Source organism: Limulus polyphemus, unplaced genomic scaffold (assembly GCF_000517525.1).
Source record: "Limulus polyphemus unplaced genomic scaffold, Limulus_polyphemus-2.1.2 Scaffold631, whole genome shotgun sequence".
In the NCBI taxonomy this organism is placed as follows: Eukaryota; Metazoa; Arthropoda; class Merostomata; order Xiphosura; family Limulidae; genus Limulus; species Limulus polyphemus.
The window spans coordinates 374,526-400,208 of NW_013666241.1; the positions used below are offsets into that span (position 1 = coordinate 374,526).

At 36.3% G+C, this 25,683-nt stretch overlaps 1 long non-coding RNA gene and 1 pseudogene across 1 annotated transcript; one reads left to right on the top strand and one right to left on the bottom strand.

The window, feature by feature from the left end:
* Window positions 1-2,037: 2,037 nt before the first annotated feature.
* Window positions 2,038-25,683, top strand: part of LOC106459579 — a 97,974-nt pseudogene continuing 74,328 nt past the window's right edge.
* LOC111085808 lies at window positions 24,058-25,429 on the bottom strand. Its single transcript, XR_002610594.1, has 2 exons — window positions 25,276-25,429; window positions 24,058-24,317 (listed from the first exon to the last, which is right to left on the bottom strand). It is a non-coding gene; the product is annotated as an uncharacterized LOC111085808 (long non-coding RNA).

The following is a 25,683-nucleotide window of genomic DNA, read 5'->3' on the forward strand; positions in this document are numbered from 1 at the left end:
CTCGATGAAAATTGCCCACACATTATGTTGTATAAAAAAGCTTCACACAGTGATGGTGACTTCCAACTTTTCTCTTACTGGACCTTTATGTCCACTTGTTCTTTACGTCAGTCCATATCATTTCTTCGTCTCTGGATACAATTTTTCTACCTTTCGTTATCAGATAGGGTGTAGCAATTGTAGCTATACAGTGTCGTTTATCATAGTGCAAGGGTTCCCATTAATAAACCCGTTCACTCGTGAACTGGTTTCTTTAGATAATACATTCATTATTTCTATCGGGGTAAATAGAGTGTTCTCATCCTCAAGATATCATATTTTGGATTTTATATCAATGACTGTTTAATTACAGTTTTTAGATATAATAGCCATATTTCCACATTTATGGTGGTTTCCTTCTCCTTTCATCTTTTGGATGCAGTTTCTCGTAACTCGTTCTTTTAATGTACAGTTGAAAAATCTTCAGTGTAGTGGTTTACTTATTGCAAGCTGAGAAAACAGCTTTCTAATGAAAGGCTTTCGTGCAGTTCCTGGGAATGTGCCCTTTAAATTGTAGTTGAAATACCTTCTATCCTGTGGCTTATTTCTTCTATTTTGAGGTTAAACGTTGTCTTATGAATCGTTAGAGCTCGATTAGACCTTCATCAGAGAAATTTTATGTTTCTATTCTCTTTGGAAAATGAATTTAGTTGTTTATCTGCGACTTTATTTGATTCAAGTTCCATCGCCAACAGGAAAGCTTCATTTAGCGATGTACACTTAATTCACTGCACCCTAATACGTTTGTCCTCATCCACTGGTTCACCATTTCCAGAAAATGTTTCGACCTCTCTTTCAGCACTTGTCGTTATCTTAAAGATCAGTTTAGATTATATTTATTTTCATTAAAATAATTCCACTCTTTAAATTACTTGTTTGTCAACTTTTCTTTTGTATATATGTCACAAACTCAAAACTGGATGACTAACACACCCACTAACTTAATAACTGATCTACAACACTACACCAAACTCATTAACTAACTAACTCACTCACTCACTCTGTAATCAACAATAAATCTCTGATTTTTTACATTATTACAATATTTTCCTCCACAAGTCTCTGGAAAATTCGAGAACGACTCGTGTACGTCAAGTCAAATCTAGGTGGTCAGAACATTTCTAGGCATTACACCATGCCAAAACTCCCACTATCGAACAGTAAAAACGTCTACATTACAATATTTAAAACATAGCTTACAATAATATCTTGACGTAATGAATAGTGGAATAAATTTAAAATTAAATTTCGATCTCCTATAGTTCTTTTCCTTAACAGACAAACCACCTGGTGGCTCAACGGCAAGTTTGAGAGCTTATAACGATAAAAGGCACAACACATATAGTACACTGCGCAGTCTGCAACAAAGAAACAAAACTTACCAGACAGCAAGAGTGGTTCATATTACGGTAACTACTTTGTTTTACTATATTACTTTTTTAGGAATATACAAATTACGAAAACATTTAAGATAATCTGTTTAAAAGTATATATATATATCTATATATATAAAAGAGGAAGTTTGTTTATTTGCTTATTTTGTTCGCTATAGGAAACCAAGCGCTTGAACTTACAAATTTTAAAATAACTTCATAATAACCAGTTTTTTTACAAGAAATTTAATGGTGCTATTTATTTTGTATTTGGTGTAGTATTTAATTGACAATTAATTATTATTGCGCCATTTTTTGTAATAATCATACAAACATAAGCACATAGAAAGCGTTATGGCGGGAGACACTCAGATCACCTTGCTGTCAATTCAGCATTTCGAAAAACAGTTTTCTTTAAATAGTGCTAAATGGTTTCATAAGTGATTTAGTAACTTTGTGAATTGCAAATTATTGTTTAGTGATTGAGGTGATTATGCCACCCAAGAAACGCCCTTTCTGTGGAAAGTCTTCTGCCACTAAAAGAATGCAAGCACAAAAACCAGCTGAAACAGAAGAAGAACGCAATCAAATACTTCAAGCACAAGCTGCAAGACAGGCTGCTCAAATGCAGGAAGAAACTTTGGAAGAACGTAAAGTTAGACTTCGAGCTCAAGCTGAAAGGCAGGCTACTCAAAGACAGCAAGAAACTGTTGAACAGCACAAAGCCAGAGTTCACTCAGAATCATCAAGGCAAGCTGGATATTGGCAACAAGAAACTTCTGAACAACATCAAACCAGACTTCAAGCACAAAAATTAAGACAAGTAACTTATAGAGAGCAAGAAACAGAGGAGCAACATGATGTACAACTTCAGACTCAAAGAACAAGACAAGCTCAAACACAATCTAATTTCAAATAAAGCTTTGTTTGATTAAATGTTTTTTTATTTCTCGCATCACAGCTTTTGTCTACTTACTGAATAATTTGCTGAAAAAAATACTGTTCTATACATTTCAAATCTATATTTTCACCGTGCAACGCCGGGTAACTCAGCTAGTATATATATATATTTGTATTTATTTTTAAATACTTTTTTTTATTCGTTGTTTCTGATTGGTATTCTTTCATATTCAAACTGTAAGTTACCTTAAAGTCGTTATCTTTATCAGACACATTTTAGAAAGCTATTGTTTTTTTAGCTTATTTTATAAGTTACCTATTTTGTATTTTTGGAAGTTTAAATCAGTCATTGAAAACTTCTTCAGTAATTTTTAATCAAGTTTACAAAACTATGGAACGTGGAAGACGAAAACAATGGACCGTCAGAAAGCACCTGCTTTTGCTTAAGCTTTTCTTAAGGTCGATTTATTAGGCAAATAAATGACAGTGTAGAATTCCCGACTTATTGTTTAATTGCTTTATCTAAACCATTATTTGGCAAATTTGTGTGTGTTTGTTAGCTTATAACTGGCGAACCATTAGACTAATTGTCACTAAACCTGGCATATACTCTTTGGACCTTCCGGATAGTGACATATGGGAGAGGAGGTCCATGCTTGATACTGACCTTACCTTGCCACCCTCTGGGATGTGCATGTCTTCCCTTGCGTTCAACGGGTACGTCAGTTAGTAATAAATATTGGAAAACAAATCACAGTGAATTGAAATTTTCTAAATATTGAACATATTCCAGAATATCTCAAAACTTTGTGAATTCCTTCTCACATCATGATAACTTCTGGCTAAACACACAACGCCTGTCATATGTATTGCACAGCGAACTTAGGTAAAACTCTCGTGATATATATATTTGTCTTTACTTAGAAACTGTTTTCTTATATACTAAGCTTTATCTTTATTCTAATCTAATAATTTTCTTTGGCAGTGTTGGAAGTTTAATTTAGTATTGTGCTTTAAGCAGTGTTGACTTTATATTTATTCTTAATTTTATACGGCGTAAACCCGGGAATACGGGAAATAATTTAATTTCAAAATTACTCTAAAATACTCTAAGGAAAATAAGTAAAAAACAGGACTTGTAAACGATTTTTAGTTCTGTAGCAGTTTGTTTGTTTTTCCATTTCGCGCAAAGCTACACAGGGGCTATCTGTGCTAGCCCTCCCTAATTTACCAGTGAAAGACTAAAGGGAAGGCAAGCTAGTCATCACCGCCAACTCTTGGGCTACTCTTTACCAAGGAATAATGGGATTAACCGTCACATTATAACGCTCTCACGTCTGGAAGAACAAGCATGTTTGGTGAGACGAGGATTCGAACCCGCAACCCTCAGATTGCGAGTCAAGCGCTCTAACCACCTGGACATTTCGGGCCTCGTTTGTTTGAAGTGAAGCACAAAGCTACACAATGGGCTATCTGTGCTCTGCAAACCACGGGTATCGAAATCCGGTTTTTAGCGTTGAAAGTCTGCAGAAATACTGCTGTGCCACTGAAGCAGCTAGAAAAATTTAGCCAAGTTATCAGTGATGTTGGTTACTCAAATATAGTATTTGTTTAATATTCAAATGCACATTGCAGTTCTGTAAAGTCAGTATTTATTACTTAAATACTTTATTGTTTACTTTGTTTATATAATTTGTTTTAAAACAGACTAAACATATATTCGTGGAAAATTGATCCATCAAACGGGAGTAATAAACGTTTATGTCTCTATTAGCTCTTTAATGACAGTTTCATTGCGCTAGTGTTAATCAAAAACTCGTGAATTTATCAATCTTTTATATTCTTAAACATTTCTTTAGAAAAAGGTATAAGATTTTTTGCGGACATTAAGATAACAATTATCTTATTATATATATATCATAGGAATTCGCCAATTTGACAAAAGAATTAAACCAAACAAAAGAACAACTAATAGAACGGGAGGAAGAGATTCGAGAACTCAAAGCTGAAAGAAACAACACGAAGGTAAGTCGTTAAAGTGCCTGATACAAGTGTGATAAACAGAATCCGAGATGTGCGAATTGATAACTAATTAAGGGGTTGGACCTCGACTTCAGGTTCTGGAGCTGAATTTTCAAACCACGCTTACTTCTCAATGTCACAAAATTAAACTTTAATTGGTTCCTAATGCTGAAAGACTAAATCTCACTTCGACCCTAATGCCCAGAAAAGAAACCCAATAATATTTTCTTCATCAGGTAACTTTCCGAAACTACCAGAATCATTGAGTTTCTTCTCTTAAACTAACGTTTTTCTGCCTATTCTGCATGTTTTGGAATATCACGTGTGAAACTTTTTGCTGCAAGCTTAACTTCACTTAGACCATAATGTGCCCTAACGTTGCAAAACTTGATAATTTTAGCTTAACCCCATTAGAAAGAGACTGGCTGTGACTTGGACCAATACTGGGAAATTCATTCTCTCTTGATGATGCCGCGAGTTGTGAAATTTTATTTCACTAGGGGCTTTTGAGCTTTGAGATTGAATTTCATTTAAAAGTCACCAGGATGAATTTCCAAAACTTTAAATACGCCTTTTAAAATTCGTTCAATTTCTATAGAACCACGATCTGAATCTTTCTTGGACATAAACTGTGAAAAGTTGTAAATGATTACTAGCTTACCGAATGAAATATGTTAGTCACACTTAAGTGTTACCATAACTCAATTTTTAAGAATTTTGGTTGGATATGGTTAATAAACTCATTACTTCTATTGATTTGTGTTTGTAAGGATTAATCAAACATTAATCTGATATATATAACTAGGTAATCACATAAATTTGCCACAAAGCTTGATGGATTTTAAGAATTCCGTTTTCCTATTTTAAATATTAGAATTTTTGGTTCAAAATAAATATTCCATGTTAAATATCAAACCTGTATACGTGTCTCGTATGTTAAAATTATGAGCGAACGTCAGTGTTTAGGGTTATAATTTCAAGGGTTAATTAAACACGGAAGATAAAATTCATTGTTCTTGAGAATATAATTAAATTACTTTTACGGCGGTACAGTAAACAATACCACAAAGGAAGTTGAAATTCTTTCCAGTAAACTAGTAATTCTGTTTTTAAAATAAATTATTATGATTTAAAAGGTCAACACTCTCGCATTCAACATCGAAGATGACGTTTTTGTAGTCGGAACGGAAAGCGTTTGACACCTCTGCTTATTAAAAATTTTAGTCAAGTAAGATAGTATTTTAGTATTGACAATCTTTAATTTTAAACCAAGCCTGAAAGATTATTGCTAGTTTTTATTTTATTCATCATTCCTCCAGTATGTCTGCGGACTTACACTGCCAGAAACTGGATTTTGATACTCGTGGTGGGCACAGCACAGATAGCTCATTGTGTAACTTTGTGTAACTTTGTGTAACTACAAACGAGCAAACAACTCCTCCATCTTTCATAGCGTTAAAACATAATTTTTTGTGCATGTTTCTTATGTCATTTTCCTTTTTTTTTTTACCGATTATGTAGCGCCCTCTTTCTTCATATTTTTCATCTAACTAATGATTGCTTTATCTCCAGCCACTTCTTGGATCTCTTCTCAAGCTAGTAACTGTCCACTCTTATTATCGAGACTTACTAAAGTGTTTTTTTATATCGTGCCTTTATTGCCTTATGTACACACTGTAATGGTTACGTAGTGTTCGACCGAATCTGCTTGTCACGCTGTTTTACTTCTTTTCTCCAGAATACATTAAAACTTGGTGACAGATTCCACTCCTATATCAAAGAAACTTAAAAAGATCATTGAATGAATTGAGAAAAAGTATCTTATGTATGGGGCATAACTATAACGAACACAGTCGTCTTTAATCAATGAACATTACCAAGAAAAGTTTCTATTAGCTTATGTGACTTTTTTATTCTTGTCAGTCTTCTTTTTTAATATGCTTTACTTTCTTTTATATTTTTTATTCCCATATAAAGAAAAATAAGCTGGGAACATCCAGTTTTACGTCAATTCCTTTCTTCAAACAGTCGCTAGTACAACACTTGGAATGTTTGGTTTTCCAGCATAAATGGTCAGTGGATTTGGAATTTCCAGTATTATATAACACTAATTCTTCCTCGACTATTAGTACTGGAACACTTTTAGCGTCTGTTTTCCTAAAACGAATACTTAGAAGAGTGTTGGAACATCAATTCTTAAACAATAATACTGTTCGTTTTTCGTCTCCCCCCCCCCCCCACAGTTACTAATAAAACACTTTCTTTGGATTTGGGTTATCCATAATACTGTTTGTTTTTCGTCTCCCCCCTCCACACACACACACACACAGTTACTACTAAAACACTTTCAGTGGATTTGGGTTATACAATCCAGTAAAACACTAATGTTTCTCTTACAGCTATTACTGGAACACTTGGAGTGTCTGGTTTCCCGGCATGAACGTTCACTAAGAATGACTGTGGTAAAAAGACAAGCCCAGTCCTCTGCGGGGGTTTCATCTGAAGTTGTGGTTCTCAAGGCCCTCAAATCTCTCTTCGAACATCACAAAGCTTTAGATGAAAAGGTGAATGTTTTGAATTTTGAAACTAGTCTAAGTGATAATTTGCTTTTCTTCATGGCTTCTGAAAGCGTATAAGCAATACTATTCTTCATGAGACATAAGAGCGATAAAAGTATTAATTTCAGTCAGTCAAGTCAGTCTTGTTTTTGTACAATTTGGTAATAAATTTTGTTATTGTTGCCCTAAGCTTTAGTTCCTATATTCTAACGGAAAGAGTGAATAGCCGCGCGCATATGTGTGGGTATGTAAACATGTGGACTTTTGTTTAAACAGTCGGAAAACTATAAGAAAAAAATAACACAGATCAGTGGTTTCATTCATATGTTGCTGTACCTTAACGACAACATTTATTGGCCGTCAACTGAGCTGTTATTCTTTACAATTATCTTGAGAACATCAAAAGCTACGTTTGAAGATTTTTGTATATAAACTTTGACATTTTCACGAGGACGAGGAGAAGTTAAAAGATCGATAAAAGTGCCAATAATTGCCTCGATGGAAGTAAAGACGTCTATAAATCAGCCGATATTACTAGGTTTGGCGTTTCAAACAAAGTACAGTGTGGCTTCAGTAATAAATCATTTTAATTACATTATAAGCCTGACTTATATTCACAGACTCTTTTAACGATTTGAATTTTGTAAAGCTGTTGTTACCCTAACAAATTATAATGCTGCTTTAAGAATAATATGTTCCAGTAGGGGAGGCAGAAACCACTTTCAAGTCGCAATCTTTACCCTGTAAAGACATATTAAATGTTGTTGTTGTTTTCCTTCTAGCTTAAGGTGAGCATTTGTTGTCCATATAAAATGTTCCAACTCTTTTTCACACAAATATGTATATAGGTTTAACAACAGAAATCGATTATAGAATGTCGATAACTTGTGGTTGTCTTGGATATGTGGTATCCAGGTCTACTGATATCCAGCACAAAAACAAACGTTCCTGTATTCAAGCCTGTTAGGAGGAAAATAACTTGAAAAGTGAGAATTTTTGAAACATCCTATTTAAATACTCAGGCCAAACAAAGCCCGTTATATCTCATAAGTCCGTGGGTTAAATACTTCATCCAATGCCCCCCCCCCCAGTGGCACAGCGGTATGTCTGCGGACTTACAACGCTAGAAACCGGGTTTTGATACCCGTGGCGGGCAGAGCACAGATAGTCCTTGTGTAGCTTTGTGCTTAATTGAAAACAAACAATTCACCCAATGTTTTACACTCAATCTTAAATCAGCTGTTTCTCTATTGCCTGTTTGAATTGGCTGCTTTCCAAGAAGTGCCTACAGAAATATATACATATTAGCTTGAGACTTAAAGACAAAGATTTGCAGTATTTACTTTTTACTTGTGTAAAATTATAAGCATGTGTTTACGACCTAGAGACATCTTGCCAACACTGATGTGATCTACGACATGCGTAAACTGCGTGGAAACTTAGAAAACTATTACGTGAATATATCTGAATATATACTATTTCATTCATTACACCTGCTTACTTTTAAATTTCCTTCCCTTTTGATGTCGCCGTTCTTACTCTAAAATACAGTTGAACGCTTAATAAGACTGAGAAAGAACAATATATTTATATGTTTGGGAAGAATAACAACGACAACTACTTCGTAAAAAAGTTTGTTTATTCTTTAGCCCTTTTAACCACCGTTAGCATTATACTGACAACTTGAAAGTCTCTTTTTTACTCACCTATGTTTTTGTTTGTTTTAGCGCAAAGCTACGCAATAGGTTATCTGCGCTGTCAACTGCGGGGAATCGAACCCTGGATTTTAGCATTGTAAGTCTATAAACTTACCTCTAACCCACCGAGGGACTACTCAACTATGTCATACAGTATTGTGCAGAAAACGTGTAGCAATCAGCAACCGAAAACGTTAGTTTAGAATTACATGTTTGTACATAAATACTGTTTTTTTTTATTTGAAGTCGTCATACTACCTCAAGATTTGAAAAGCTAAGTTTATGTTGTGTTTAATCTGGCTTTTCTTCTGAATTGAAACGTACTGTATGTGCATCCAGAATTGTTTATTATTCACATTTTGTGTGTTAGGTTCAATGGCAGTGTGCTCCAGGTCACCGAACTGTGACTATCTGGAGTGACATCGAGTATGATTGGTATAATTTGAGGACTAATTTTGTGGTTATAATATGTAGAACTTTTCGAAAACTCCAAAGACGGAAATAAAGCAAATATTTATTTTCTCCCGCCCCCAAGAAAAAACGTATTTGAATTCTATATCATAGGTAAACAACACAAAAATGTATTAGTTAATTCTAGCCTCCGTTAACTTATACAAAGGACAGAGTCTTCTCCAGGTGATGTTTTTACTAATGTTTGTGTGTAATTTTTGAATCATGGAAAGTGCATTAAAAGAATTTTAAATGTGGTAAAACAGAAAATAACTAATATTAATCATGCTGCTAACCTTATTATAGTGCAGGTCATATCTAAACACTCTTATTTTGAACTAAAACGTTTTTAAGATCCAAATTAACTTATGTTAACCTGGGTTCAAACCAGGCACGCCGTTACTTAATGATATAAGCGCTATAGGAAGTTACTTAGCTTCACAATGGGCTATCTATGCTCTGCCCGCCACGGGTATCGAAACCCTGTTTCTGGCGTTGCAAGTTTGCAGACATACCACTGTGCTACTAGGGGGGGGGGCAGCTACTTAGAGTGCCAAATAGTAAAAATACTTGGGGCTCCAGTGCGAATAGAGGTACAGCCTTAATGTTTTGCCTAGGTCACCAATTAAGCTATTACCAACTCTAATTTAAATTTGACTTTATACTAGTCATTAATTTGGTTAAGTAAAGTCAAGATAAGCAAATTGTTCTGTTGTGTGTGTGTGTGTTTTGTAAATATGGTATATAAGCATACTATGTGTTTCCTACCCCTATAGTAAATATAATGTTGTTTTTTTTCTCTACATCTTGGGTTTGTAGTCTTAGTATTAAATTTTCTTCATAGGAACCACTAAGTTCCTTTGGCTATAATTACTCACGTAACTAGGTCATTTACATGCGCCTTCTTGTGAGAAAGATTGCTGTAATGTAGAACATGCTGTATAGAAACAGACAGACGGAGATATTTTGAAGTGTAAAGTCAGATGATGCCCCAAGGATACAACATCCTTTATTTTCAAGTAAGAAAGACCAATAGTAACGTGTATAGCGTTTGCATCCTTTGAAAAATTACTTTTTTTGTAATATAGAATGCCACGTTTTCTTAGCGTAGAAGAGTTTTAGGGTTGATGCAGAATATTTAGATTATAATGCACTGGGAATCCTCCAGTGAAGACTCCACACAATATACTTATTTTTGCCTTTAATTGTGCTTGTCTGTTAAATGAACATTGTTTAAATGTGTTGTGTCCAATCTCTTTACTTGCCTTAAACTCATATTCATATTTTCGCTCCGCAAAAACATTTTCTGGCAGATTTCCCGTTATTCTGGGGTTCCTCCCAGTTACTGAAAGGGAAATTGATGAACCTGAGAATATCACATAAACACTTTGTTTTTGTAACAGTAACCTAACTTGATTAGCACATTCATAATTTTAGTTTTACCCATATCAAGCCATATTTTAAATATAACACATTTTAATTTTTGCAATCATCAAGACATGCTTTAATTTTATCCGACATCAAGCCATGTTGTAGGTAAAACATTATTTAATTTTTACCAACATTAAGCCGTGTTATATCTTTAAAAAGTTTGATTTTTACAAATATCAAGCCACGTTTTAGATAAAACACTTTCTCAAACGCTCTGGTGCGTTCAGTCACTTGTTGTATGGTTTGTTTTACTCCGTTTCAACACAGGCGTCGCTAGGTGTTAACTAATTCGGGGATCGATCCCACAGGAGCGGAAATCTTCGGCGTTTCAGTATGATATCGATCATGGTTTTTTTATTATGATTTTTCAATGTGTGCCAGTGACTAGCGACGTCTCTGTATTGCAACGTGATTAAATAGATTGAAACTTCGGGCGAAATTCATATAGATTATATAACTCTGCAAATAAAATATCTTATTTTTATGTGATATTTGTATGATTTTGCTATTTTGAAAATTCGAAAATATTTCCTATTAAATAATTTTTAAAGATACAAATAAAAATGCTTATTTTTTTGTAAGTTTTAATTACTCAATTCTATGTCTTTACATTCTTATCAAAGTTTCCTAGAAAGTTTTGATTCGTAAACCCCCCACGTAATTTCACTGTATTTAGGGTCACAGGGTATGATAAAAGTAGGTTTTCTTTTACCATGCCAAAATTATAACAATAGCATTTTTTTAAATTGTTAATCATAATATCTAGTTTAGTATACGTAATAATTTTCAAACTCGTTTTATATTCATTTGCATTTATTTAGTTTTTACACTTATTGTCGGTGATTTTCTTTGCTCATTCAAACAAATATTTAGGACAGTAATGCCTAATGTACACATGTTAATTTATGTTTATTTATAATATCAACAAGGTCTTACCGTAACATTACAACGCCCCCACGACTGAAAGGGCGAACATGTTTGGTGGGATGGGGATTCGAACCCCCCGACCCTCAGATTGCAAGTCAAGAGCCCTAACTACCTGGTCATGCCTGCCCTAAAAATTAAAAGCATAGATATAAATAACACTAGATTGACCAGTCACTACTCTTTTTTTTTTTTATCATTGAGGGGCATGTGCACATGCGCAGCCATTGCTTTGTGTTGAATTTCGAACTGGGAGACAATGTAAAATGACTGAGAGTGACAGTCGTCCGTCTGAGTCCCGACCCGAAAGAAGGGATGGAACACGTGCTATACCATTAACTGTTACACATACCATAAGTAAGAGTCATAGGCGGGGGTGTTACATTCCACAAGTAATTAAGCCTTTTTTAATAACATATTAAGTTACAGTGGGCAACATCACCGTTGACATGGTGGCGACATCGAACACACACTGTTTACAGATGCAAGTTCTGTGTACATCCACTTTTGACGCTATCACTGAGTGTCAAGGTTGTAATTTATTAAATATACCACTTCGTTAAATTTGGGTTAATTTGTATGGCTTAAGACAAGTCTAGTCTGATCAATGACGTTATAGCTTATCTGAGAAACAATTCAAACATAGTCCTAATACTGTCAGTAAACTCATTCACAGAATTACATGAGAGATTACATTTTTACAGGTGGCCCCTTCCAGTCCATATACCTTGAGCTGTTAGTGTCATTATGATAAATAATCAGTATGCAGTACAAGTGGCTCAATATATTTTGAAAAAAATATATATTAATATTACTGTGGGATATACACAGCGTGGTCACAAGTAAATAGACACCACCTTTTCAGAAAAAATGAAATTTTTCAGTCATATTTACATGAATTGATATATTTATAATCTAATTAATATCTAGTAGATCTCCTTTCCCTTCGTGGAGTTCGTTGATCTTTTGGGGCATCGTGAGAATCATCTCGTCAATTTTAGATTGTGAGATTTTCGCCCACTCTTGCTTCAAAACTTGGAGAAGATCGCTCTTCGAAGTTGGTTTTTTTTTGTTGTTTCTTGACTTGGCCCAGAGGTTTTCGATGGGGTATCCAGAAGTTGCCCTGGCCGAGCCAATCTCCTGACATGAACTATTTTCTTCCTGCCACTTTTGAGTGTTTCAAGCAGTGTGACATGGTGCTCCATCATCCTGGAACAACATTGTGTTCTTGTCCATGAAACTCGAGGAATAAAGTGGTAAGAGTCCTTCCTCCAATTTTTTCGACGTATTTTGCAAAATTTATGTTGCCAACGCACTCCACTAAGCTCGATCTCCCAACAACCCAAACAGCTTCCCAAACCATCACGCTGAAACCACCATGCTTCACAGTTGGCTGCAATCTGTTGAGCCAAAACTCTTGGTAAGGCATTCTCCATACCCATATCCTTCCACTGTCCGAAAATTGAGCGAATCTTGATTTTTCTGAGAACATTATGGTTTTCCAAAAGTCCAGAGGCTTGGTCATTATATCACTTGCCCACTTCTTTCGTCTGACTGTGTTGGCAGGTCTTAATAAGAGCTTCCGTCTAGCTGCTCTGCAACGATAACCCAATCAGTGGAGAATCCATTGAACAGATTTCGGGCTCATCCCACGAACTTTGGCCACTTCTGCAGTCGTTAATCTGGGATCCATTTCGATGCTCCTCTTGACAGCCCTTTTTGTCCTCTCCGATGGACCAGGACGACCCGGACTCTGCTCAGTTGTTTCCTTGCCATGTTTCCTGAACTGCACGATGATTCTGTTGACTGTCAAAAGCGGGATTCCCAAATTCTGCGAAATTAGCCGCTGACTTATTCCACCATCTGCTTGACCAACTATCCTTCCTCTAACAAAATCTGACAAATCAAGAGAACCTTGAGTTCTAGGCATGTTGTAGCACAAGATAATTAGTGTGCAAACCATTTTCATTGATATAGTGCTCTGTGAACACAAATTAGTTAGCATAAATCAGTTAAATGACGAAAAATTAGGTGTCTATTTACTTGTGACCACTCAGTGTACGTGAAGCAAATTCTGAATTATGGTAACTATTAATTCTCTAGCAATGGGCAAGGTCCAACAGACTGAGCTCGTGTACGTAGGGTTAAAATACAAATCAAACTTTTAGACACAGATAATAAACTCACCAAAGTAATACACAATAATACCCTTAATAAACAAATATTTCACATCAAAATCACTACTACTCTTTATCACAACAAAGAATGCAATGTTAAATCTTAATACATAAAACCCTATATCAACACCAAACCCTCACCAGTGTAAGGTTAAACTTAAAACAAAATCATAAAATCATGGGAACAAAAAATGGTTCTTTAGCAATGATATATTACAAATGAATAGTCTTTAAAAGAATTAAACGTCATGAAACCTAAGTACAAAATATCAAGTAAACACTTTAACAATGATATCAGCAATGAAAATAAAACCCTTTATACAAAAGCAAATCTAAACCTTTTTAATGAAACAAAGAATAAAACTAAGAAACTAATAATAATGATATATATATGATATGTACATCCTTTTATTTGAAATGAAAAAATTAAAAAGTACCTTGAAGTAATTGATAAGCTCTAACTAACTTTAACCCTGACAACAAATCCTCTCAAGTTCTAGTGAATTACTGAGTGACTCCCCTGGCCAAGGCTCATCCGGTTTGGGCTTGCTCCATCCATTGCTAGTGATGTCTTTTTCTAACTGGGAAGGTGGTATTGAGTACTAGTGTAATCTGTCCTCTTTCTGGTTGTATGTGGCACAGGCCTCAATATATTTGGTAAAAATTAGATCTGCTACACTGTCAGGATCACAGTGATGGTGGTTGGTAAGATTATTGGCAGGTTGACCCTTGGCTGTCATTGAGGTAATTTGAAGAACTTCCTTGTTAGCAGTTGCTTGACTACTAATGGTGTGAAGGTCCTGCAGTTTGCCTCAGTGGTGGTTTGTGGAGCCATGGTTAGCACTTGGTTAAATGATGAAGTAGAGGATTCTACATTTATCTTGAAGATCACTGCCAGCATCAATGGTGGTGGTGGTATTACAGGCTGTAAAGTATATTTACAGATGAATAGTTTCTTGAAAATATGATCTTTCTGATCTGATGTGTTGGCCAGCAATACATCTTCATGCATGAGATCTGCCAGGTTAAAAGTCAGGCCAGCATCAGGAATTTTTAGGATGGTAGCGAAATCCATCTCCCCACCAAAAACGAATTCCTGAGCATATTGGTTTTCATCATAGTTCCTTCCATTTTTCAGTGTTAAAAATACTTGGAGCTTTAAGGACATTACAATTACAAACATCATTGGCTAGTTGAAGAATAAGATAGCTCAAACTATCAGGGTCAAGAATTCAATCTTAACTATCAAAAAGTTAAACTGAACACATAAGGTAAGGTTAATTCCAATAGGGCAGGATGTCAGCCAGGTAGGTAGGTTCTAATAGTCATAAACAACTGGTTACAACCATACCCACCATTAAAAACTGTGTTTAGAGACAAAGTAATTAAAAGATTATCTTGGTCAAATGATATATCTACGGGCTTAACATGTACTTATGCCACATCTGCCTACCAAAAATACATCCCTAATGCTTGAGAGCTTCTCAATTGCAGCTTCTTTGAGTCTCTGCTTGATCAATATCTATTGTAGTTCTGCCTTTTATTTCCATTCCCATCATAATGGTTGATATCTTAGCATTTGACCCATACTTATTCTGTTCACCATCTGTTCGTTATTTAAACAGCACCTGGGTCCAAAAGTAAAGGACTTGTTCCAACACACGAGCTGACTTGGAGATTAGCCGGCCTGAAATTATGAATCAAAATCCTAACTCTCCAACCTGAGAGGCAAGGCAACACCTCCTGTCCATGGTATGAGGAGGAGGTGGAACAAATTAAGTCCAACCAATGGCACAAGAACTGATCCTCCATGTGCGGAAATACGAGGCATCGAGGACCCTCTTCCAGGATCATTGAAATGAAGAGAATGACCAAAAAGAAGGACCATGCTAAACTCAACTGGATAAAGAGGAGTCATCTCTGAACCAGAGTTACAAGGAGACTTCCACATAGGCTGGTCCTGTTCCCACCACACATCTGGGAAATCCATCTAGAGTTATTGGTTTTAGGGTACCCAGCTTCACCCTCTCTTTCTTGAGTGGAAAAATGAGTTCAAGTATCTCTCAGAAGGAATAGACCTCTGTCTTCCACTTCAGCAACTGGAAACTAGGAGTGGTATGGACTTCCATGCTCCACCAGGAAAAATTGAGGGATAACTTGTATTGGGCAGTTTGGAGGAACAATGTTCTGGAGACAGTGCAATAGATGAACCAAGTTCCCTATTTTGAAAAGCAAACCAACCCGAATTTATTAAATACAGGGGCCCACAGAGACCCTTATACTTTACTCATGATAGTCCACGAGTGGCAGTCCAGTAATGTATATAATTGTTTACCACTCACAAAGTGCATAAAGTGGTCTTATGGAAACCCCATTTCAACAGAGCCTGTTGTTAGCGGGAAAAGTTTTTTATTGGTCGAGTGGTAGCTAGTGCAGATTTGGAAAGAAGCATACCTGACCAGGTAACACCCACCACTGAGTGTTATCCAAATGAAAAGGAAGAAAGGGTATAGAAAAAGAAATAAACACAAAAGAAATGAAGTCACACACCTCTCTGACAAACTAGCCAGGGCATGGAGAATAGATACTGGGGTTAGCCGAAAACCTTCAAAAGAGGCAACCACCAAATCCTGGAAAAAATGAGATATAAGTGTATGAGACATGGTCCACATGCCAGCTTGTACAATCTCCTCCACAACCAAGCTGCCAGGGACATCGAGATATGGCAAACTTGATGAGATGAGATCCGAAGAAGTCTCCACTCGTCCAATGAAAACCCAGAGTATGCAATACAAAATAAATAATGAACGCAATTTGTCAAAGTGACTGGGGATAAGTCACATGATATTTTAGGAATTCAGTGGAGAAACAAAACAGTGACAAGAATCTCGAAACCCTTTACTGTGTGTAACTTTCGATTGGAGAGTCCAAACTAACAAAAAAGACTATCCAGATCCGAGCTGTCATAAAAATGAGAAAAGGAGCAAAGATGAATAGGAGAGAAAGCCTTATCCTCTTCTCTAGCTGCTGAAGTCTTGGGGAGAAAGGATCTTTCAGGATACAACAGAACATAAGTGTAATGGTAAAGAGTCTTGTGAACATGAATCACAAACACTAGCCAACAACAGAAGAAAATATGTGGTAAGAGAAAGGTGATATAGGGAATATGATGCTGAAGGTACAAAGGGTGGACTAGATAAGGCATGGAAAACCACTGTGATATCTCAAAGAAGAAATGGGAAGATATGATGAAGACAGATAACTCGAAGACTTCAGAAGCAAGGACAAAACTGGGAACTTAAAAATGTTACATCTCCCAGAAAAGAGAAAAGTAGCTGACAAGGCTGCCTTATATAGAGAAATGGACAAATGTGCCAAATCTTTGTCGAATAACTATGTGAGAAAATGAAAAACATGCAGCACAGGGGGATAAGAAAGATTAAAACCATTTCTGAGAGACCACTGATGATAAATAAACCCTTACCATTGATAAACGTCCAAGAAAGAATTCTGAATGAACTATGTTAAAAAAAATGTCACCCAAAAAGTCAGTCCCTGATACCATGCAACAGATCGCATAAAAGCCAGGCATGAAACCAACTAATAGCAACTGCTGGATGAAAAATATCTGACCGAGGCTGACATAAGAGATACAGCCAGAGAGGGTTGGCACTTCTGAAGATACGGAAGGAGTGGAAATCAAGCCAATGTGGTGCCACCAGAAGAACTCAACAGGACGAGGAGCAAATCATTGCAAGAATTAAGGATAACAGCTGAATTCAAAGGAATGCATAAGCATGAAAACCCATCCAATCCAGACTGAGAGCATCTATGTCTAATACCAGAGGGAGAGGTATAGGAGACCAGGTGGATGGGAGCTGCACATTTCAGTGAAAGCACTGATCTGAGGCATCCTGAGATGAGAGCATATCCAACAAAAACTTGCAGATGAGGCATCCATTCTGTGAGAAGAATTGTTGGGACAAGATAACTGATTGGCTACAAAATTCATCACACCCAAAACATGACAAGCAAAGAGAATAATCTCATTATTGTGGGCCCAAAAGAGAAGATCCAATGTCTGAAAACAAAGAGACCTGGAGTGTGTGCTCCCTTGCTTGAAAAAGTAGGAGACCACATTGGAATTGTCCAAGTGAATCATTACCATCATCTCTAACAACAATGTGAGAGCCCGAGACAACTAATTGAACTGCTAGAAGCACTAAAAGATGAATGTGGAAAGAAGATTCCTCTTCTGTCCAGTGGCCCTTGAGTTCCATATCTCCTATACAATTGCCCCAACCATGGAGATAAGCATCTGTGAAAAGATGTATCTCTGGATGTTATCAGGAGAGGGACACCTGTCATGTAGTCCCTGTCCAACCACCAGCCTAGGTCAAGCAGGCTGGAAGCTAATAGGATCACCAGATTATCCAATACATCAGTACAAATGTTCCACTGGCCCTGTTATGACCACTGAAGGGAACGCATGCAGGCCCGACCTAAAGGAATGATTGATTCCAAGGATGCCCAAATGAGATAGAACTGCATGTGCTGATAGAAAAGGAGATAACTGTATTAGAAGAATGGGCTTTTCCATGGCCTGAAGGCATAAAGGAGATGCTGGGCCCAACTGAGATGGGAATCGAAAAATATCCCTAAATGCATGAGGTACTGTATGGTAGTAAGAATACACCTCTCCATTTGGATGAAAAACCCATCTCTCACAGCTTTGTATAAAAGAGCTTGAGTGTGAAGTTCTTCCAAGTTGTGGGAAGGAGCAAGAAGAAGCCAGTCATCCATATAATGATGAGTGTGAATGCCCTATGAGTGAAGGTGATGTGAAAAGGATCTGACTATCTAGCAAGAGATGTATGGGGCAGTTTGTAGGCCTACTGGTACAGTGCAAAATTTAAAATCCTGTCTGTCATGCACAAAGCAGAGATAACGATGTGAGATTCTGAGATCAGAATATGAAGATAGGTACTGGCGATATTGAACTTGGTTATCAAAAAAAACGACTCCATAGTAAACTGAGGAGGCTGGAAAAAATGGCATGCAGGAAACCAACTAGGAAAGGCGAGAGGTTGGTGTCGATAGAGAAGAGTGGAGATAGGCCACATCCACATTCCATGGAATCTGGAAAAACCTGCAAAAATCAAATGTCTAAGAAAAGGAGTTTCTCTGAAACCTCTAAGGGCTGATAAAGGAAGTCAAACTCCCACAATCAAGGCATCAAGGAGAGAGCACAAGTTGATAACCTTACCAATGTAGAAGTCAATAAATTACTGAAATCCTCTGAATATTGAACAGGAGACCTGTGATAGGCCTCATACAATAGTTGTAAGGAAGATTTAAAAATGTAAAACTGTTGTAAGGGGCAAACATATCCAGGAAAACAAGTTAGGTTAAGATGAATAATGGTATCAGGCTTAGAACCCCAAATAAGAAAAGAAGGATCTAATCTCTCAGAATCTAAATATAGGTTCTCCAAGCACTGGAAAGCCAAGGCATGCTGATGTGATAAACAGAGAGGACAAGGCATGATAGCACCCTTTTCCAATTGATCAGCAAATCTCTGAGCATTCACAGCAATGACTGGCAAAGGTGGAAAGACAAATGACTTTCCCCCCAACAAAGAAAAAAGAAGGGTCATAAGCCACAGGAGAAACTTGATATCCGTCTGAGACTCGTGATTATCCAGCAGGCACACAACATTGTGAAAATGTTGTGCCATGTTCATATCCTGACATCAGAATTTGGTCAGTTGAAAGTTGATTTTGCAACATGATCTGACATCAGATTGAAACACTGTGGCAATGACAGATCACAACATTATGATAATGTCAAAATAATTTCGGCCCATATCACTTGAAGCAGTACAAATACAATAAATTTTTTTATTGCCATATAAAACATGATGTTCAGTTAGTTCTTGGGCTTTCTCCCACATCTTCCCCTATGGATTGGTGCATATTTCAGACACTGAGAGATACATCTAGCAATCTCAGCCCCAGTGGCTGCTGGTTGGCTGGCCATTGTAGTATATGAAAAAAATTAGGTCTTTTTTAATGTTGGATATTTTACATTGGGGGATCTATATTGTTGTCATTATAATTAGAATACACTCCTTTGATGATGTTAAATTGCAAACATCATAAAACTAAAAAAAACCTAATAACAATGATCAAAATCAAATAAAATTATATTATCTCTTACAACTTAAAAAATTACAATGTATTTTGATCATTCCTCATGAAACCCAAATAAACTATACAGAAATTGGTCAGGATCACAACCCAGCATTCAAAAAGACCACCATGCATTGACAATTGTAATTCGTTTTAAAAGTGGTAAGTGGGTTTATGAATTGAAACATTCTCTCACTAGTATTAATAAAAATACAAGTCAGTAATCACAGTTAACATCCAGGTCAAATCCTTTTGTTTCATTTATATGTTGCTTTATAGCCATAGTCTTTATGTAAATGATCAATTCGTGTTATGCAATACTCAAGAATGTCTTCATGTAAAGTTCACACGTGCATGTAAGACCACAAACTTGTATGTATTCATACACTCGTGTTGCCATATACACCAATATCTTAAAACAGACTGCCTCTGGCTCACATATAAATGACTGGTGATCTTTTTGGCTTACATGACACAGGCTACACTTAGACAGCCATGGTACAGTAATGTTTTCTTTTCAGGCATCATCAGATAATTAATCATGCCACTGACTACCTATAAAATCACTTGATAGCTCAGAAAGTAAGGGCCACAAAATCCTTTCAACTGAGTTTTAAAATTCAAAGCTAACATTTTCAGTTATGTAAACTGTTGATGCACTAGGTTTTTTATGTACTGGCATCAGCTGTTCTTAACTAAGTTAACTGAGCAGTCATTCAATATCCTACAGATATCTCTTATAGTGAGACTATGCTTCGTAGATTGGAAAGTAAGGGTCACAAAATCCGTTTAGTTCAGCTGATGTTACCATTAATGAAACTATCTGAACTGTAAATAATCAAGTGGCAATCACACAATGGAATGCATATATTGTACCTTAAAATATCACCTGATAGCACAGCACCCATTCAGCTGAATTTTTGAATTCTTACCTGTTATCTTCAGTTGTAAAAATGTTGATGTAAAGGCATTACATCAACTGACAACAGCATTATAACTTCATGACGGTTGAGTTCAGTCTCAGAAATATATTGATTGGGAGAATGTTAACAGTGTTTCAACTAAATGTCAGAGCTGTCTCTCATTTGAAGATCCAATGCTTCCTCATCTGGCTCACTCTAAACAGCCAGATTAGTGACTTTAGCTTTTCTCTCCTCTGATTCCTGGTCAAGCCAGTTCACTAGAGGTTCATTGGCATTGTCCAGATGAAAGAGGTCAACCTGTACTATGCACTTTCATGTGTGTCTTGACTGCTGTAACTCTTACATTAATGGACCAACTCAGAGCACAAGATGAAGTCCTATTCAAGTGAAGCTGAGCAGCATTTGTGCTGCTGGCACATAATAAAGTCATACCCAGTCTCTACAATGGTACATTTGTTCCTTTACTGTTTTACCATAGTACCTCTAGTCTTTTCTTTGTTGTACAGTGTCTGCATTCAGGAGCCATAAGTGTATGACAAGCATATGCATATTATTCATTCTACCCCATCCTGCAACTGTGATAACAATACCACCAACATCAGTATTCAAAAAGATCCCACTGTTCTGTTTTTAATACATCAACACTAACTAGTCTACTATTAAAGCATACTTAAGGAACTGGAATGCTTGCTCAAATTCTTCACTCCACCTGAAGTGCTTCTCAACTTTAATGAGAGCCAGTAATGTGATGATCTTGGCCACAAACTATCAATAGTATGATGTGAAAGCTAGTAAACTGCAGGCTTCTTGCTTGATCATGGTTTGAGTGAGGCCTCTCATACACCATTGCCATTTTAGCACTATCTGTGAAAGTTCCATCTTTACCTAAAATATGATTGAGAAATTCCACTTCTGTGTATAAAAGCACAAATTTTCATGGTTGCAGTTACAATGCCTTTTTTATTCACTGCAATATTACTTTCAGGTTCTCAGCCACAGAGTTGAATCTGCGACCACATGCCATAACATTGTTGACATAAATTATGCACTACTTCCATTGCAAACCCTTCAGTGTAAGCTCCATTAACCTTTCAAAAGTGGAAGTTATCTCTACAGCAGAATGGAATGATGCAAACTCATATGAACCATTTCTCAAGCAGAAAGCAGTCTTGTGTCTGCACTTGTCTTTCAGATTGATTTGCCACAATCAAGATGCCAAGCCTAATGTAATGGACCATCACACCCTTTCAATGCACCCATCTAAAATCAATACAGAGTTCCTTTCTTACATACATTCATGCAATTACTCTATTCTTGGGTCTGGTCAGCATTGGAAAACTTACACAACATCAGATTCACTGTTTCAAAGACAAAATAGACAGATAGCTCCATTGTACACCCATTAAAAGGATTCATTCTGTTGTAAAAATTGAGGTGGGTGACGACTACCTTTATTATGTGAGTGATATCCTAAACACACTCTGAGAGTCATTTCTCCATTTGTCAAAATGAAGTTTGTTCTGACTGGTGGTTTCTCTCAAAGTGCCCGATATGCAACGAGATATACCAATGTTATGGTCCATCCCGTATTAAACTAGTATCAAAATTACTTGCCCTAGTACTCTGACAGGTATGTATTAAAACCCACCCAACACTAAGAGAGCTGGACTGACAATCAAACCTTTCAGTGCAAGCTGTTCATTGCACTCACTTATGTCAGTGGCCAGGCCTGATTTAAGTTCCATTAGTTTCTCAGAGCTGTGGCAGCATTGTTCATTATCTGTCTTTCACTCTTCTGCACCTGCTGAGTCATCGATCAAAACTGATAACCTTGCTTCTACAGACAAAGAAATTGTTAAACATTGGCTGGGCTCGAGCTGTGCTTAATGTGGGTGCCTGGACAGGATGGTCTGTTTGAAGTACAGCCACTGCTGTTGGCTTCCTTTCTTCCCACCAGTTCAAAGTTACTATTCTGTGCTACATTGTTACAGAAACTACCTTAGTACGGATAAAATCTCTCATAAACAGATGGTGGCTCATCATTTCATTGGGTAGCCCTTCCACAAACTTGTCAACAAAGATATACTTAAGGTCTACTAAAGCCATTGCAGGGCAAGTCTTACTGTGCAAGTAGTATAGACTGTTCACATTGGCATGATAGCTTTCTTTAGTACTCCTCATCCGAGCCTTAAACATAGTTCAATTGATTGCTTGATTTTCTACATGGTCAAACATTTGGCACAACTCAGAAATATCTGTCTTGCAGTCCTGAAGTTTCACCTTGCTCAAGTGTTCTATGAAATCTTGGGCCTGACTGTCTAAACTTAAGTTCAAGCACTGTACAACCTGCTTTGGGAATCAGCCACCTTAAGCAGTTACTATCCAGAAATACTTCAGAATATTGTGCAAATCTCATTCTCTGCTCCCTTGAATGTCAGGAAGTAACATGTTTTGCCTCACTAAAAGGTCTAAACCTATCCCTCACAACTTGTTGGTTAACACTTGACCAAGATTTCTTTGATTTTGCAGGTACAGCATAATAAGCATGCTCAGGAACTTTGACTCTCATGAAAGTAGTCAATTCTTGGTCCAGAATAGCAGAACAATGAGATACCATTGCTCTGTGCAACCATAGGCTCCTCTGGGATCTATAGTTGCTCACTCTTGTTGGTGAGATAGCTCCTATTAGTGAGCTTCATCCACCAACAGTACCTGCAGTCTTTCTGCGGTATTCTTGGCTGGCTTCAGTCAGAGCTCGGGTTGAGTTATTCTGGGAGTCCTATACAAACCATTCTACTCAATTTCACACTCACTAAACACCACAGAATCTGTGCTTCGCCCACACTAAGGTCAATCACAAGGGAATAATATGAACAACTGTTCTGGGTACACCAGACAACAGTGGCTTTTCTTTCTAGGTCTTAAGCTATAATGAGATGGAATTTATGGATGTTTAAATCATTGGTGAATGCTCATGTGAAAACTTCTTCTAGACTTGACAAGCCTCTCATAAAACTATCGTTCTTCAGTGACTGACTCTTTCTTTTGATCATAAGTCTTCCAAGTTGTGGAAAATGCCATTTCCAATGACACAAAACATTTTAACTTAAATAATACAAGAGTAAAGGGCAATGCACAGATTAGCAGAAAACTGAAAACTTTGCAATAACATATCCTGTGGCAATAATACTAAAATTTTCTTCTTTCCATCCACTCTGTGGTATAACCAGATCAAACCGATAATTTTGAGAACAATGGGATAGACTAGCTAAATAAAAGGAGATTTAACAAGATGTCTTTTGTAAAGTAATACTGAGTTCTCTAACTCTGACTGAGCTCATGAGAATGAAATAAAAGAGACTGGACTCAATATAAAAACAAAGAACAATCTTTATTAAATCAAAGACACAAACCGAGTGTGTGTATTTGCTTTTATGCTGGACTGTTGCTTTTGCTGGAGTTGAATTATAAGTTGAATATTTTCTTTGAGATCATGCACCAAACTTCTTAAAAACAAGCATTCTTTACTCAGCAGGCAACTTACGATTCACCCAGAACAACTAGTGCTACCCACATGAATAATCATTTTCCTTCAACATAAGAGCAGTTGTAACCTTGAGATATCACCCAACCTACAATATGAAGATACTGATTGCTGTTACGTTCTTGCACAGAGTGTAGCATTACAAATACTACCATTGGCAGAACAAAAGCAGTTAGAATGAAATAAACTTAATGACTCTCTTGATCATGTTATGTAAAAACTGCACAAAACAGAATAAGTGACAGATTTGAAATAACATACTAAAACAAAACAATATTTTGTTTATATTTCACAAAACAATCACAATATCATATTCTTAAGTATGATCTGGGTATCAATATATGCATAGTAATCAATTCTTACTTGCAATAAAGGTTCTGTTAATAATAATAACCAGTGTCATAATGGCATTATTCTGGAAAACATAATGATATAGGAATTTATTCTGAATAAAAATAACTTTATTAATTTAGTCATTTGAGTAAAGAAAATAAATTTCAATAAAATGCCCAAAATTATTCCTTTGGGCATACATGGGATTACGGAAAGCAGTCGCCCTCACTTTTTTTTGGCCCCTTCCCATATTTTGGTACCAAGTCCCACCCATGCTTTAGACAATATCAGTCTAAAACTGACACTGCATAAACCATATTTTTTAATAAGTCTCATGGTACTGCAATAGTACTTGAGAAACAAATCCATTAACTAATTTCAATATTAGTTCACTATTATTTTAAATAATGCTGCAATGCAGTAATTTCAGTTACAACATCAATCTCTAAAATTCATATAACATGAAACTACTTACTTTCAGTAATGAGTATGATATCATGATGTAGATACTTCAGTGGTAATATCAGTCACCAAAACCCTCTGAAACTTAAATTAAATCAGGCTTGTACACTTAAATACTAAAAGTGACAATTGCAATTTTCTAAAACATACTAAAAGATTTTTCCATAGCAAGTGACTATTCTAGCAACCAGGCAATGCAACTATTTGAAAAACAATATAGATTTCCACAATATGTAGTAAAAGGAATTTACTTTCAATCAGAATCATGGTGCTAGTGACCAAAGTGGCAATATCATTCTCTAAGACGCATTCATAATGACCATGATCTTCTTTCTGTAAGTTGTAAATTGTAAGATTTCCTCCCTGTCGACGTGACCTTTCCCTTGGAAGTCTACCACCATCAGCCTGAAAAAAAAGTATTTTTTTATCAATGATGCACTTCATGTCAAGAAGAAAATGATAATGAGTTTCACAAGTCTGTGAAATAATTTTCATATAATATGATTTACCTTATGTTTCAAAGACATATTAGTCTCTCCAGTACAAATGGTAAAAAAATATAGTATTAAGTGGTTAATACTATATAATACTATATAAGTGGCAATCTAAAATGTGTGAATGTGTGTGTGTGTGTATATATATATATATATATATATATA